Consider the following 11,101-nt stretch of genomic DNA (forward strand, 5'->3'; position numbering starts at 1 on the left):
ACTAAGTTGATGACACAAAAATTCCTGCAATAGGATAGTGGTGACTTGTTGGAATTTTCTTTGTAATTTAATTTTTATGTCTATGAGATAGATCTAAATTTAACTTGAAATTATTCATGTTTTTATTGTTTCGATTCTTTTTATCATATAACTTATAGATTATTGTATATCAAATTTTATTTATATATTTAAAATTTATGATAATATTATAAAGATTCATTACAGTCAGAAGTGTATAAATAAATATAATTAATTATAATTTTTATTAGTAAATACATTTGTGGTCACTATAACTTATTGTATTTTCCTTTAAAAGTCTGTCTTTAGTGAGTGTATTACTTTGTGCAAATTATTGATATAATACATTTGTGACGTTTTCTATGTAATTTAAACAAACATAATGTTTTAAACTCGGCATAAACATATCGTAATTTTTAATACTTTTTTAGAAAAATTAAACTGTGTGCTGTTGGAAAATAACACTTGTGACCTGGCCTATGAAAAGGGACCTTACGTGCGAAAACAAGTTTTCGAGAAAACAGCAGTTAAAGTTTAAACTTAGAAAAACCCTTGTAACTTTTTCAAATATTAATATTTTTTAATCAAGTTTAGTTTATTTTCTTCAGTATGGATTACAGTATCAAAATAAAAAATATACAAATAATAAAAAATTTTTTTAAATGATTTTTCGTATAACTTTATACACTTTATAAAATTTTGATAAATTGAAATTTGATAATTACTAAGTTGATAATACAAAAATTTCTGCAAGTCGATTGTCATTAGTAAACTTTCAATTAAGATAATTTTTACACGGCGGAAGTTTTATCATTCAAAAATGAAGATGTTTCTGATTGGATTAATTATTTTAAATTATAAAATTTAAAAATAATAAGAAAATAGGAAATTCTTTGTTTCATTGGTGATGAGTTATTAGTGTTTAAAATTATTAAATTTTCTCTGTATTTTACGATGTGATCGATTTTTTGCTGAAATTTTGTTTGATAATCAGGTACTCTCATCACCAAGAAATTTAGATTCCTTTCCGTCATTATCGACTTATCTCATTTCTCCTTTATATTATTGAACGCTAAAAATTTAAGAGCAGTTTAAAATTGTAAATGTCAAACTTACAATATTTATAGGTAGAATGGGTTAGAAACCGCTTTAAACAAACAAAGTATTTAGTGATATTTTAAAATTAATTATTACTATACTATGACAGCTTCTCACAAAACATAGATTTCTCACGCAGTGAAGATAGAGCATTATGGACGAAGATAAAATAATTAATAAAATGATAGCAAAACTACAATTGTAAGTGATACAAACAGTTATCCAAAATTGGTTACATTTTCCAACCCCTGTTGTCATGTCTACGAATGTCAAATTCAAAAATTTTAAATTATTTTCTTTAATTTCATTAACATTTTTGTAGCTATAAAATGTTAATCCTTACTTAAAAAATCGCCTAAAGTTCCAATGACGTTAGTAAATTATTTTTAAAACGTATAAGTCTGTTAAAACAGCATTCTAAGGACATTTCATGATCCGAAAACGTTTGTCAAACATGAAACATTTTCAGAACGTTTTATCAGCAGACATTAACTTTCTAAACTTTTTATAAGAATTATTTTTAAGTATTATAGAATTATAAAATAATTATTGGAATAAAAAACGGTTTTGTGCCCACTAGCTAGTCAATTGGGTTGACCCGTGATGAAATCTTCGAATTGATATTTGCTTTTTATAATGTACAGAATTTAGCAGTTTTTCTATTTAAGTTTTTAACTTTTGTTGTTTTAATTATTATATATCAACTAAAGAAATAAATCCCAAAAAATGCTAAAACTTAAAAAATTTAATAATCTAGAAACAATTACTAAACCATAACTAGAAAGATAGTTTTTTTGTTGAACTTTTCATTACCTAATCTAAAATTGGTTTCCAGATTTCTGATAAATATATCAACAGCACAACCTTAACTACCTTTCAACATTAACTGTATAGCTAATAAGAGACAGGTAGTTAGTGAGAGTGGATTCTTTGAGAATCTATATAGAACGGTGAATAAAAGACAGAGACTTTTTTCATTCATTGGTTCGTTCCTTCGCTCTCGCATACACGCACACCCTGACATCACAGTAAGTATAGTATTTGGACCACCCGAGTTCCGAGGTGAGTAGTGGGTACTCTGTAATCATGATGCCGAGCCGCATGCAGACAAACCAATCGAAAAAAGTATAGAGATAAACAAGGAATTGAGTCTACAAACTGACGGAAGAAAACATAGGAAGCTATCTGGCCCCTCGTTATGTTTAAAATGTTATTAAGACGTTCACAGAACAGTTAAAAAAGTTATACAACTTGTTTATCTTTTGTTTGAAAATTTCTGCAAAAATAAATTATTTAATTTGTAAAAACTAACATAAGAAAACTTAACGAGTTTAAAATAGATTTCTATATGTTTCCCTCTTATTTAAAATTATATTTTCATGATTAATTCCTTGTCTTCATTGTCATTGTCGAAAATTTTCAAATATACTTATTATATTTAACGAATTTACCTATAGATTTTCTTCGAAACTTCACATACAAAATAGAAATATAATTACACAATTGAAAATTTTAACAATTGGAATCTTAATATATTCTAAAGAAGTTATGTTATTTTTTAAATTTAAAATATGTGACCTGGACAGTTAAAAGGGACCTTTTGTCCGAAAAAATTAATTTTTTATTGATTGGTGATTCTGATAGAAAAAAGTTTTCTCTATCAGAATCACCAATCAATAAAAAATCGATTTTTTTGGACAAAAGGTCCCTTTTAACTGTCCAGGTCACATATTATTAACTTTTAAAATTTTTTAGTACTTATTGTAAACTTTTTAAACATAAGGTATACCATAATGGTATACCGGCATAAATGTTAACATAAAATATTTTTATCGCGAGCTTTTATAAATCTTATTACTTAATTAACTTTTGCACACTGAAAATGAAAAATTTAACTGAGTGACTTTCTCAAGAAGTTCATGCTGCTAATTTGAAAAAAACTTTAAATTTCTTTAAAATTATCTTTCGTACATTGTGAACCATAAATTTTTATTTCTTTTTTTTGCGAGCTGCGCCTGAAATTCTGCAACCAGACAATCATGTAAGCAAGTTCTAAAGCGGATATTATGGGGCGCATGATTATTCCATAAAAATAACACAGGCCTGCAAAATTTTACTTATGTCTCTTATAAAAAGAAGGGAGGTGATTCTTACAAAAATTTTCACGCAGAATCCAACTAAATAAACTAAAAGGCAAAAAATGTCTTTCTTTTTTTGGTTCTTTAGGTTTGCTGATTACGAATTTGGATTTTTTTTTTAAATTCAATTGCGAATCCAAAATAGTGGAATATTTTTTTAAAAAATCATCAGATCTGTTTGATACTTGTTATTTGGGTGTTTTTGGGGTTGCTAATTATGAATCTGATACGCGTTATGAAAATTTTGAATGGCGGACAAGTTTTGTAAAAATTCATTGGATTCACTTGAAACTTATTCCTCGGAGATTTCCGGGGTTGGGAAATGGTTGGGAAACGTTGAAATAATCGACGGCTGACGAACGAATAATTTTTGTAGAATTCTAATAAGGTGTTATGAATATTTAACCCCCTATATCACATCCAAAACATAAAATTAAAAAAAAAACTAACATTAAATTTGTAATCAGCGATTTCATCATGATGAAATATTTCTAACTATGCTTCAAAATTATTGTACATCTAAAAATGCATGAAATAATCACGTTATTCTCAGCATCTAAATGTTTCCTGTCAATTTTTTCCCATTTCTATGAGATTTAGTACTCATGGGAATAATGAATTTCATGAAATTTGTCTTGACCTCAACTCATAAATAGTTTCGCTAATTTTTGATTTTATCACTATTTTACTATTTTAGACGGAATGAAATGCACTATTATACTGTACAAAGATTCGTATGGGGACGTTTGATTAAATTGACATTTGACTCCAATTTCAATTAGTTCGAGCGCTTTGATCTTAACAAAATAACACGTTAGCACATATCAGAATGACAGGAAATGAAGAAAATTTTTAGGACAAATACCTAGTAAATATTTTAATGAAACAAAAAATGTTTACATCCTAATGAAAAAAAAGTAAACAAGCTCTGATTTCGGCATAATTTAATTTTGATACATTATATTTCTAAAATTATTTTCACCAGAAAACATTTAAATTAACTTTTTGCAATATTCGAGAAACCTAATTTTTCTTCGAGAATAGATATTACACCCAATAGCTTAAATGCTGTCCTTCCCGTTTGACTGCATTTTGAAAAGTTAAATTTTAACACTTCTATAACAATTTTATTAGTTCGTAGCATATGGTTATAAATTGGTTACGACATAAACTAATAAAATTATTATAAAAATATAACGCCTTTTCAAAATGCCGTCAAACAGGAAGGTTAGCATTTATGTAATTGGATGTAAAATGGTGAAAATTATATGTGAAGCTGAGCCTAGAGGGCAACACCATAGCAAGATCGTCAAAAAAAGAAACATTAAACATTAAACATTTAATTTTAAAATTAAACATTAAATTTCATTAGTTAAAACATTGCAATTAACAGGTGAACGTGAAACAGACTATAGTTTTGCATGTTTTAGATCAAGACAACGTTCGACACTCTTATCAGAATTTCTAATTAATAGAATTTTCATTTGTCTGAAAAAAGATCGCAACATTTGAATTTTTTCATTATTTTTACAGTTCAAATTATTTTTAACAAAACTATTAAAAAATAATTTTTCAGTTTTCCCCTATTTCAAAATTACATGTGCGTTTTTCTTAAACGTGAAACAGAATCCTACCCAACTCTGCTTTGGACGAACATATTTTGGGCTCTTGTTTCCCAACCCTGTTTGTTTACAAACACAGTAAACTTGGTTGTATCTTTTTCTATTGCAACGTTTTGATGCACATAAGTTATATCAAAAAGAGATCGTTTTGTGTATTATTTTTAGAAATGATACACGAAACGGTCTCATTTTTTGATGCAAAAAATTTAATCAATTTATATCAATCATGGCCGAATTGAATCGACTCAAAATTAAAGGAATTTTTTTCAGATATTTTGGTAATAGTACAATTGCGGAGACCATTTCACTATTTAATTTGAAAATGAAAATAACAGAAAATCAAAGACAATGTGCAATTCGATAATTAAAAAGTGACAGCTTATAAACATAACCTAAAATGCATGAGAAAAAATTTGTCGATAAAATCAATATAGCCGAGCTTTTTAGAAGGTAGATGGCAGTTTTGCTTTTTATAAAAACGATTCAAAAAAAATTTAAAGAATGAAAATAGATGAGTGCTGCCATATACCTTACAAAAAGCTCGGCTATATTGATTTTATCGACAAATTTTTTCTCATTTTTTCTATTTTTTTAAATAGTGAAATGGTCTCCGCAATTGTACTATTACCAAAATATCTGAAAAAAATTCCTTTAATTTTGAGTCGATTCAATTCGGCCATGATTGATATAAATTGATTAAATTTTTTGCATCAAAAAATGAGACCGTTTCGTGTATCATTTCTAAAAATAATACACAAAACGATCTCTTTTTGATATAACTTATGTGCATCAAAACGTTGCAAAGATTTGATGCAATTTTTGGTCTCAATTTGATACTTTTAGGAAAACTGTGAATGTCATATATGTCGATTATGATATTGTGTAATAGGAAATTATTAATTAGAAATATTTATCAAGCGTGCATTGCTTAAATTTTGTTCATTTATAATAAATAAATTATTGATAATTATTTGAACAACAAAAATAATTAAAAATTTTCAAGTATTGTGATTGTGAACTTAACTTAAATCTTATGTGATAAACATAAATAAAGCTTAGTGTATTTCATTTTATTTCGAAATAAATTATTTCTTATTTAATTGCTCGCAATTTATAAGTTTTCGCTTCTCTCTTTCTTAAAATTCATAATAAAAGTATTTTTAATATCTTAATATTCAGTGCAATAAATAAATTAATTAATAAACTTGTCAATAAGAGCATGCCAGCCATGACAGTTATACTTTGATACCAATTCAGGTATCAAAAAATGATCCCATATTCTGAATCATTTCTTGAAAATGATCCAAATATTTGGATTTATTTGATACCTTATATTGATTCAATACGTTGCATGAGTTGATCTTAATTCTTGTATCAATTTGATATACACAAGAAAACTGTGCGAGTTATTTCCGCGAAATTCAAAGTCTCTATGTACTTGTAATTTAAAAACTCCCATTACTCACGCTCTCCCACTACCCCACCTTCCCCTACTTTGTTATCTTTGGCCAATAGTTCCTTTTTACGCGGGATATCATTTAAATAAAAATTGTTGAGATTCAAGAATTTGAGAGATCTATCCTTAAGTATTTTAGGCCGTTGAAAAGAAATCTTAATTCCATTTTTCTCCATCATGTTAGGATCTTTTCTTAACCTTTGAAAAAACGTATTAGATTTTTGGTGGTATAAATATTTTTTTAACATTAATGGACTTGAGTAACTCCAGGTCAACCGTGTCAACAAATTTTCATTGATTTTCTAAAATGATAAAACTTTTATGAAAAATTATAATTTATAATGAAAACAAAAAAACACTTTTAACCGTTTTTTGAAATTTTAAATTTTTGTTATTTTTTTTGCATAAACAAAATTTAACAAAATTTTAAAAAAAATTAATAACTCAACAACCGTTTGCAATAAATTAATGAAACTTATACTGATAATATAAAAAATTGCATTCTTTTCAATGAATATAATTGCAAAATTATAAACCTAAATATTCGATATTTTTAATAACAATTTTATAAACAATTTAAATTATTTATGTGTTCTACACGGAAAAAATAAGTCAGCAAAACTTTCGTAAACTAGTATTTCACTTTTGGACGGGGCACAAATTTTTAAACGTTTCATACACTTTTTAGTAATGAAGCATAAACTTTACCGAAAAAATGAAGCAGAGTCAAGAAATTATTTACAAACTGTATAGAAAGATAAGTTTGTTAATCTATATTGAACAGTTTTTAATAATATTGTTTAAAGATTGTCGAATTTCTATAAAAAGTTTTACAACATTGTAATAATTGAGGTTCGAAAGTTTGAAACATAAAAGAGAGTAGTTAAGACAGCAGTCAACGAAAGAATCGTAGACTTTTTCTAAAATTCCGAACATGCGCAGTTCGTAGCTTGGTCAGTGTTGATCAGTGGAATTAACTTCTTCGTTCGCGTGGCTCTCGATAGCCGCGGCGGTTAGTTGCTAAGACAAAATGCGTTATATATCTTGGTTAGGTAGGTTCGAATCCCGCGAAAGCGAATTCCGAATTTTAATGTCGATAAAATTGTGTATAGTGCGTATATAAGATATTAATAATTGTGTTTCAAGTGATGTACAAATTAAGTAAAAAATACCCCTGAATGTGAATTTTTTTTTAATTTTTCTAAATTTTTTGTGAGTTTACAAGCGTTTGGTTGACTGTCGTCGAATTTTTATGCATATAAGTGTTACAAAATCTTTGGTGCACGTACTTAAGTTCTAGCTGAGAGTTTATGAAAGTTTGATAAACTGATTCCGAAACATCAGAGCACATTGAGCATCGGCTCGTATACACAGTTCACATTTTTATAATTAGTTTTGTTTTCTTAATAAACTGTGTCTATACTTTTTGAACATCTTTCGTTCCCGTCCAAAAGTGAAATACTAGTTTACGAAAGTTTTGCTGACTTATTTTTTCCGTGTACCCCTCTGATTATGATGAAACTTAAAAGAAGTGTACATATGGCAGTCTCCTCTTTAAGTTCCAAAAAGAAAAAATTTGTATTTTCCACGAGAAGAGTGTTAAACGAATTTTTTATTGTGACGCGCGCCAACCGCCGCGCCATATCACTAATTGTAAGCATGGTTGCGACAACCTACGCTGCACTTAGGCTTTAAGTAATCTTAACAAAATGAAGCTAATAATATATATTTTTTACGAATCCGTTGTCCGTTTTTCATAATTCAAAATGGCGAATCCAATATGGTGGATATATTTTTTCAAAGACGGTTATGCTTGAAACTCGTTAGTCAGGGGTTTTCAAGGTCGCTGATTACGAATCTGATATTAGTAAATTGTATTGATTTTTAATTTTCCTATCTGCCATATTAGATCCGACATTTAAAATTTTGAAAAACTTACAGCAGATTCGAAATCAGCGACCCCGAAAACCCCCGAGTAACGATTTTCAAGCGAATCTGAACGATTATTTAAAAAATCGTCCGCTATACTGGATCTGCCATTTTGAATTTTGAAAAACAGACACCGGATTCGTAAAAAATATATATTATTAGCTTTATTTTCTTTAGATTCCTTAAAGCCTAAGTGCAGCGTAGGTTGTCGGACAGATTTTTAAAAATTAAACATATTTGCATATTTTGCAAATTGTCAGGAATTTAGTCAACTTTAACTTTTCTGTTGGTCACTCTTTCAAAAAATCATTTGTTTCAAAGCTATATTAGAAAAACTGAAAAATACCGGATTTTAAATAAAATCTCGAAAAAATAGGTTTTTTGCGAAAGCTATAACACGGTCAATTTTTGAGCTTCAGGGTTCATTTTTTTATCAAATTACTCAGAATTTTATACACTTTCTTTTGTATTTTTATACTAAAATGTCATGGAATGCGTCAATTTGAAAAAAACTGTTTTTTGCACATATTTCTTAAAAAAATGTTAGGTTCCGGTATGAGTTCGAAGTATCAAATTTAAGTACTTTATTTTTACCCCAAAATAAAGGGTTTAAGCAAAAAAATTGAAGTTCTGAGTTGAAACATGATATGCCTTGTTTTTTGACTAATTTGACTGTATAAGTGGCGCAAGACAGAGTGGCTTCGTGCGACTTTCAATATTTAATTTCTCGGAAACAAAAAAACGGTTTTTTGAAAATTAAGTATTTTGTGGGAAAAAATCTCAGCTTTCCAATAAAAATAAATGAAATAAAAAAAACGAGCCCGAAAATAAAAAAAATCAAAATTTATTTTTAATTTTCAAAACTTTTGGTCAAAAAATTTTTTTTTTTTGAAAATGGACTACACCTATCGAAAGATTATGAAAAAATCTAAAGGAATCATGTCCAGAAATTATTTTTTTTTTCGTTTAAGTATAATAAATAAACAAAGTACAGCGAGTCATCAAAAAACTCAAAACTTTACCCCCTCCCCTACTGCTAATTTTTCATGAAATTCAAAAACTCTTGGCTGATAAACTACCAACATATTGGACAACTCATAAAGAAAATTGGGAATTGATTGGATAAAATTTTTATTTGTCCTGGACTTTTGACGTGAAATCCATCTTATACAGAAATCAGAAATGAAAAAATACCCCTGGACCTGGGATCGAACCCGCGTTACGTTGGGTTGAAACTCTACGCCATAAGCGTTTGAGCCATCGGAGACAGATACCCAACCAAAAATTTCGGTATTATACCAGAGTTGACTACTGGCGCAGTACTGGTTCAGTATTGGCTGCCCAGGCTGGGCAGTCTACTGAACCAGTACTGGTATTTTCATTGTATCAGTACTGGTGCAGTACCACCCTCCCAGTACTGGCAAACCAGTACTGAGCCGATATTGAGCCAGTACTGGCTCAAATATATTTTCTTTTTGATTAATACTACAGTTTACAAAAAGTTCTAGAGTGGACCTGATATTTATATTTGATACAATAATTAATAAATGAAAGTGAATAATAAAAGTAATAAAATAATAAGTTTTTAAATAGCTAATTATAATTATATACATTATAATTATTTTATAAACATTTTTATTTTTACTGAACTGTTTTTTATATTAAAAAACTTTCGTTTTATAATAAACATATTTTTATATTTATTTTTTAAAATAATAATTTGCAATATATATTATAATAAAGAATAAAAATTCTTGGTGTTTTCGATTTTATATAATAAAATATTAATTAGTTAGTTCACTAATTTAATTAATATTTAATAAAAAAGATATAAAATGTTAGAAAAAAACATTAATTTTTTTCCAATTTTGTATTTCTCGCGGAAAGTAATGAATGGCGCCGAGTAGAAATAACCAATCAAAATGCGATATATACTTGGAACTGGACCGGTTCGAGTCTCTGTTTCGACTTCCGATTGTGGTAGCCATTTTGGCACAGAGTTGTGTTGATTCTCGAAATCTCGTTGAATATTTTTCGCGAAGTGTTTTTTCAACAAAAAATTTACACTTTGAAGTGTTTCAAGTGATTAAAAGTTATTTATATGCAGTACCTGAAACTCTGAAAGTGAGCGTCACTATATATATAATTCTAAAGTTACTGTAGAATATTAAAGTAGTTTATATTTTGCATGATGTTTTCTTTCGTAGGAACATAACCTCAGAAATGTTCCTTTTTAGTTTCACTGTCAACAGGATTTAGAAAATTGTCCATTCTGTGATTAGTATTTGTATCAAAGCGTATTTATTATAAAACTGTTTTTTTTCACTATTTCAGATAAGATACAAATACGCTTTTATCAAACACCACCCACATAGCACGACTTCTTGCTGGGAGGTTACTGTAACGATATCTGTAGGGTTTGTAAGGTTACCGTGTAAGCCTGCAGTAAACTTGAGGTCATCTTAAAACTTCCGCCTTACAGTAAGCTTACACAGTAAAGCTAAGGTAAGCTTACACAGTAAGGTCGTGGTAAGTTTACATGGTAAAGTTGTGGTAAGCTTACACGGTAAGGTAGTTGTAAGCTTCGTTTAAGGTTACTGTAAGGTTGATGTAAGGTTACTGTAAACATAGAATGTTGTTAATAAATAAAATTTTTTAATACGGCTGCGCAGTAACTTTTATTTGACAAACCCTATTGGGGTTCATAAAGTACTTTACCAAATATATAATTTTTTATACAAAAAAATTTATAATATAATATATAATATAATATAATTATTTTTAATATATTTTCATATTACTTTATATTAACAGTAACCTTACAGCAACCTTACAGTAAC

This window comes from Leptopilina boulardi, unplaced genomic scaffold (genome assembly GCF_019393585.1).
Source record: "Leptopilina boulardi isolate dan_hultmark-lab unplaced genomic scaffold, ZJU_Lbou_2.1 LbouV2_341, whole genome shotgun sequence".
Classification (NCBI taxonomy): domain Eukaryota; kingdom Metazoa; phylum Arthropoda; class Insecta; order Hymenoptera; family Figitidae; genus Leptopilina; species Leptopilina boulardi.